The sequence below is a fragment of the Odocoileus virginianus genome, chromosome 19 (assembly GCF_023699985.2).
Source record: "Odocoileus virginianus isolate 20LAN1187 ecotype Illinois chromosome 19, Ovbor_1.2, whole genome shotgun sequence".
Classification (NCBI taxonomy): Eukaryota; Metazoa; Chordata; class Mammalia; order Artiodactyla; family Cervidae; genus Odocoileus; species Odocoileus virginianus.
The window spans coordinates 29,299,414-29,306,030 of NC_069692.1; positions in this window are offsets into that span (position 1 = coordinate 29,299,414).

Here is a 6,617-nt window from a genome sequence, read left to right on the forward strand (position 1 = left end):
CATTTCTACAAAGGCATATTTCTCTTGGATTGATCTGGAGAGCAAATCAATAACTCAGAGAAAAGGCAAATAGTAAGACAAGAGGTCGAAGTGATTGTCTTAAATCTATTGTGTGAATGCCTGAGGACTTCACACTGGTTGTGTTCATTTTCACAGTCCTGGTGAGACCAGATCTTGAGCCAAGTGGTAATTTTGGAACTGTTCATCCTGGGGATGAGGTGAGTTGGATTAATAACAGATCAGCTCTTCTGTGGAGGGTGTGGTCACTATTATGTTTGTGCTTTGGACTTAAAAAAAAAAGACATTATCATTTTGGTATCTGTGAAAAATAAAGGTTTCTATTCTAGAGGATGAAATAATAAACACTTTGGCTCTGTTAATTTATTCAAATGACTCTAATGATATCCATCTTTGATGTCATTTGCTTTGTTGTTCATGAACTTCTCTAATTCTGTTCTCTGAAAGCAAATTACCACCAAGCAAGAGCTAAGATTATTTTGTCTAATGATTCCAGGTCTTTGTAGTACTGTTATATTGCAATTTGATTTATATTTCTCTCTTCATTTGAAGCTTAAGATATAAATTAAATACATATATTTATAATTCTTTTAATTAATTTATTTTTAATTGAAGGATAATTGCTTTATAGTATTGTGTTGACTTCTTCAAGTGGGTTGGACATGGGTAGACCTATGGCTGATTCATGTTGATGTTCAGCAGAAACCAACATCAATTTATAAATTCATATATGCCAGACAGGATTCTGAACTGGTAGACTACATAGGGTATACTTTGGCCTTTTAAAAATATTTAGTTTGTTGCCATACTAAATTTTGGAAGCCTTTACTTAAAGTATGATTTTCTGACTTGAATTCAAAATCATAGAAGTATCAGCCTTCAAATTCTGCATGGCTACAATCAGCCACCCCTGGACAGCTCCTGTCTTTGGTGGTCTGGACAGCGGTACTCCACATTGCCTCAGATCCTTCCAGACCCACTTCACTGTGCATGGCATATTCCTGGTCTCTGAGGGCACTTGCTACAGATGATCAGAAGCAGCTCAGATATTATGTTTGGCTGCATAAAAGTCATTCCTTATTTTTTATTTTTAGATCTATTGGGACTGAGACCTTCACACCGTGTATATATTCTTTATATCCGCAATAGACAGGTTCTGCCCTAGTTACTGTACCATCTTCTTAATGAATAAGTCACAGTATCTGCATTCCTTTCTATTTGTTTTCTGAGATACTGTGTAAAGTGAGAAGATTGTGCTATACATTTTCTACTATCTTATTTGTGTGTGATGAATGTGTCAAGGGTCTCCAAGAACCTCCTCAGGTTTGGTGATATACTGGCAAGACGCAGAGGACTCAGCATATGGTCATGTACATGGCTTAGATTAATTATAAAAAAGGATAAGGGAAAAAATTAGCAAAGGGAAAATGAACATGGGACAAACTGGAGGAAACTAGGCACAAGTGTTGAAGACTCCTCTCTTCGATGTGTCACACCAGACCTGCTTAATCCCTCCAGCATTGGACTGTGGCAGCACATATAGAATGGTATGGATGGGAAAGCTCATTACAGACTTGGCACCCAGGATTTTGAGAGATTGTAGGTACCCTCTGCTTAGCGTGTACCCACATTAAGGACTCCTAGGAGGAAAGCAAGCATTTAACAAAGTCTACACTGTTTGCAGAATCTAGATACATAAACCAATCAGCTAGAGAATCATGGAAATACTCCAGAAATTCAAGTTCCCAGATGTCAGTCAAGGAACAACCTTGAAGGCAGGTCCTTCTAAAGATAGCCAACAGGACTTCTATGTTAATCCTTTTGTGCAATGAGACACTAGATTATTCTTTGCTTACCAACATATAACAAACTTTTGGGCAAATTGTTCCTTACTAAATGGTAGAAATGATCCAGTTAGGAATTCTAGTATGTTTCCTTTAGTAGACAGTTAGCTGTGGACAATATTTAGAGGTAAACTCTATTGTTTGTCTCTGAGAAATCCACCAAGCACTAACAGAGGAATGCATCTCAGACTGAGCTATTTGATTAATGCATTCACTTCATTCATCCAAATTATATTAGGCACAGTGTCCTTGGGATACAAGATATCTGTTTTTGTGGAAATGGTACTTAACGCTAAAGTGAGTAGAGAGACAGTAAACAAAAGATTTAATAAGTTATATGTATATACATATATATATATATATATATATAAAATATGAAGATAAGGCTGTAGAAATAGGACAGTTTAAGAAACTCAGGGCAGTCAGTTTTTATGCTTGTGCTGAGGGTGGAAGTGGTCAGGGTAGGCCTTCTAGAAAGAGTGAGACTTGAGCAAAGATTTGAAGGACTTCATCAAGATAGGGAGATAGATATATGAGCAGAGAATTCCATGAAGACTGAAAAGATATAAATGAAGCTCTCAGGTGGGAGAGGAAATGACATGAAAGCAGCAAGAAGCCCAGCACAGCTGGAACAGAGTAAGCTAGGGAAATAGTAAGAAATGAGACCAGGAAGGTAATGAGAAGGAAGCCAGATTGCAAGATGGTGGATCAGAAAGACCCTGAGCTCACCTGCTCTCACCGCCCACGCCAAATTACAACTCTTTACAGAGCCCCCACTAGAAAGACTGGCAGATACCAGAAATGACCTTTTACAAGAGTGACAGGTAGGAGGGGTGATGTCAAGATATAGTAAAGAACCATACTGTAGTGGTGAGTGACCCACAAATAGGAGAATAATTACAAATGCAAAGTTTTTTTTTACCAAGGAATAAGGGCTCTAAGCCCCACATCAAGCTTCTTAGCTCAGGGATGTTGCACCAGGAAGATGAATCCCCACAGCATTTGGCTATGAAGACCAACAGGGCTTTCTTTGGGGAAGCCTAGATGGCCCTGGAAAGTAGAGACTCCACTCTTACAGAGTGCACACAGGACTCTGGGACTCAGGGCAGAAGCAGTAATTTGAAAGTGTTAATTGCTCAGTCGTGTCTTACTCTTTGCGACCCCGTGGACTGTAGCCTGCCAGGTTCCTCTGTCCATGGGATTCTCCAGGCCAGAATACTGGAGTAGATTGCCATTCCCTTCTCCAGGGATCTTCCCAACCCAGGTCTCCTGCATTGCAGGCAGATTCTTTACTGACTGAGCTACAAGTGATTTGAAAGGAGAGCAGTAATTTGCTGATCTCAGAGAGTCTCCTGGAGAGGCAAGGAGGCAGCTGAAGCTCACCTCTAGCATGTGGACACCAGCATCAGCAACTTTTGGGACTCATTCTTTCTGGTGAGCACTGGTGCTTTCCAGCACTATTTTAGAATCCTCTCTAGACCCTTAGCCTTGGGACGCAGCCCCGCCCACCAGGCTGTGGGCACCAGTACTGGACCACCTCAGGCAAAGCAAATAGTTGGGGTGGAGTGGGGAGACACAGTTCCACTTACCAGCAGGCCTGCCACCCAAAGAGGCCTTGGGCCCACAGCTGCCCCTGGACACAGCCTTGCCAACTTGAGGGCTCAGGACCTGACCCTACATGCCAATGTGCTGGCACTAGACCCAGAGGAAATATTTTCAAATGGTATAACTAAGAAGTTAATGTCCCAGACATATAAACAGCTCTTACAACTCAACATCAAAAAAAAGAAAAAAATTCAACACTACTAAAATAATGGACAGAATATCTGAATAGACATTTTTCCAAAGAAGACATATAGGCAAATAGGCAAATGAAGAGATGCTCAACATGCTAATCATCAAAGAAATGCAAATCAAAAACCATAATGAGTTATCACTTCACACCTGTCAGAATGGCTATCGTCAAAAAGACCACAAAAGCAGATGCTGGAGAGTATGTTGAGGAAAGGTAATCCTTGTACACTGCGGGCTGGAATGTGAATTAGAACAGCCACAATATGGAGGAAAGTGGAAAGCAATATGGAGGCTCCTCAAAAAACTAAAAATAGAGCTACCTTATGATCCAACAATTCCACTCCTGGGTATACAGCTGAAGAAAAGTAAAACACAAATTTGAAAAGATCAAACGTTCATAGGCTGCCTCTATATTTTAAATATTATAAATAATGCTGCTGAGTGTCCATTAACAGATGAATGGATAAAGAGGATTAGGTATATTTACACAATAAAATATTCAGTTCAGTTCAGTTTAGTTCAGTCGCTCAGTTGTGTCTGACTCTTTGCAACCCCATGAATTGCAGCACGCCAGGCCTCCCTGTCCATCACCAGCTCCTGGAGTTTACTCAAACCCATGTCCATCGAGTCGGTGATGCCATCATCAACCATAAAAAAGGAAATTCTGTCATTTATAAAAATGTGGTACTATGCTTAGTGAAATAACTCAGAGAGACAAATACCATATGTTATCATTTACGTGAAATCTAAAAAAATAAAATGAATAAATATTGCAAAACAGAAACAGACTCAAAAATATAGAGACAAAACTAATGGTTACCAGTGGGGAGAGTAGGAGCAAAATGGGGAAGAGGATTAAAAGGTACAAACTACTATGTATAAAATAAATTGTAAGAGATTTTTGTGTGTTAATTTTATATCCTGCAACTTTACTGTATTCATTGATTAGCTCTAGTAATTTTCTGGTAGAGTCTTTAGGGTTTTCTATGTAGAGGATCATGTCATCTGCAAACAGAGAGAGTTTCACTTCTTCTTTTCCTATCTGGATTCTTTTTACTTCTTTTTCTGCCCTGATTGCTGTGGCCAACACTTCCAAAACTATGTTGAATAGTAGTGGTGAGAGTGGGCACCCTTGTCTTGTTTCTGATTTCAGGGGAAATGCTTTCAATTTTTCACCATTGAGGGTGATGCTTGCTGTGGGTTTGTCATATATAGCTTTTATTATGTTGAGGTATGTTCCTTCTATTCCTGCTTTCTGGAGAGTTTTAACCATAAATGGATGTTGAATTTTGTCAAAGGCTTTTTCTGCATCTATTGAGATAATCATATGGTTTTTATCTTTTAATTTGTTAATGTGGTGTATTACATTGATTGATTTGCGGATATTAAAGAATCCTTGCATTCCTGAGATAAAGCGCACTTGGTCATGGTGTATGATTTTTTTAATATGTTGTTGGATTCTGTTTTCTAGAATTTTGTTAAGGATTTTTGCATCTATGTTCATCAGTGATATTGGCCTGTAGTTCTCTTTTTTTGTGGCATCTTTGTCTGGTTTTGGAATTAGGGTGATGGTGGCCCCATAGAATGAGTTTGGAAGTTTATTTGAATCAGTTCTAATGAGATAGGTGAAACTGGAGCCCATTATACAGAGCGAAGTAAGCCAGAAAGATAAAGACCATTACAGTATACTAACACATATATATGGAATTTAGAAAGATGGTAATGATAACCCTATATGCAAAAAAAGAAAAAGAGACTCAGATGTATAGAACAGACTTGTGGACTCTGTGGGAGAAGGCGAGGGTGGGATGTTTCAAGAGAACAGCATCAAAACCTGTATATCTAGGGTGAAACAGATCACCAGCCCAGGTTGGATGCATGAGACAAGTGCTCAGGCCTGGTGCACTGGGAAGACCCAGAGGGATGGGGTGGAGAGGGAGGTGGGAGGAGGGACCGGGATGGGGAATACATGTAAATCCATGGCTAATTCATTTCAATGTATGACAAAAACCACTGCAATGTTGTAAAGTAATTAGCCTCCAACTAATAAAAATAAATGGAAAAAAAATAAATAAATTGCAAAGATATATTGTATAACACAGGATTGCCAATATTTACAACAATTTTAAATGGAGGGTATTCTATAAAAATATTAAATCACTATACTGTACACTTGAAACTTTAATATAATATTGTAAATCAGTTATACCTCAATTAAGAGCCAGGGTATATAGGGCACTAATCCATTATAGGGCTTTAGGGTTTTACTATTAAAATATGTGGAGCTATTGAAGAATTTTAGGCAAAGAAGTGGTAAGGTTTTTGATGTATAGTAAGTACAGAAAATGTACAAATCGTAAAAGCACAAATTCCTGAATTTTCACAAAATAGGTTCACCAATTTAATCAACATTCAGATCAGGAAATATATTATTAATACCCATAATCTTTCCCATCTGCCATCTCCCAGTCACTGCTTCCTACCAAGGAAATCTCTGCCCTGACTTCTAAAACCAGATTAACTTTGTGGTTAAAAAAAAAAAATCGTGTTTTGTACTCTATACCTGGTATACTTGGTTTAATATTACATTTGTGAATTGTATTTGCAGTTCCTACATTCTCATTATTGGTTACTATTCTATGATGCTATAGTTTATTATGCATTCTCCACTTGATAAACATTCAATTTGTTCCCTCTTCTGACTATTATGAACAATGCTTCTTATGAACATTTTTCTACTTCTTCCGATGAGCGCATATAGGCATTTTTAAATTTCGCACACACTTAGTACTGAAATTACTGGGTCACAGAATGTGCTTTTGTTCAAATTTAGTGGACACTGTCAAGGAGTTTGCCAAAGTGATTATACCAATTTCCATGTCTATTAGTAAGAATTGAATTTTAATTGTTCCATATCCTTAACAATACCAGAACTGTATATACTTCACATTATAGAGTGTT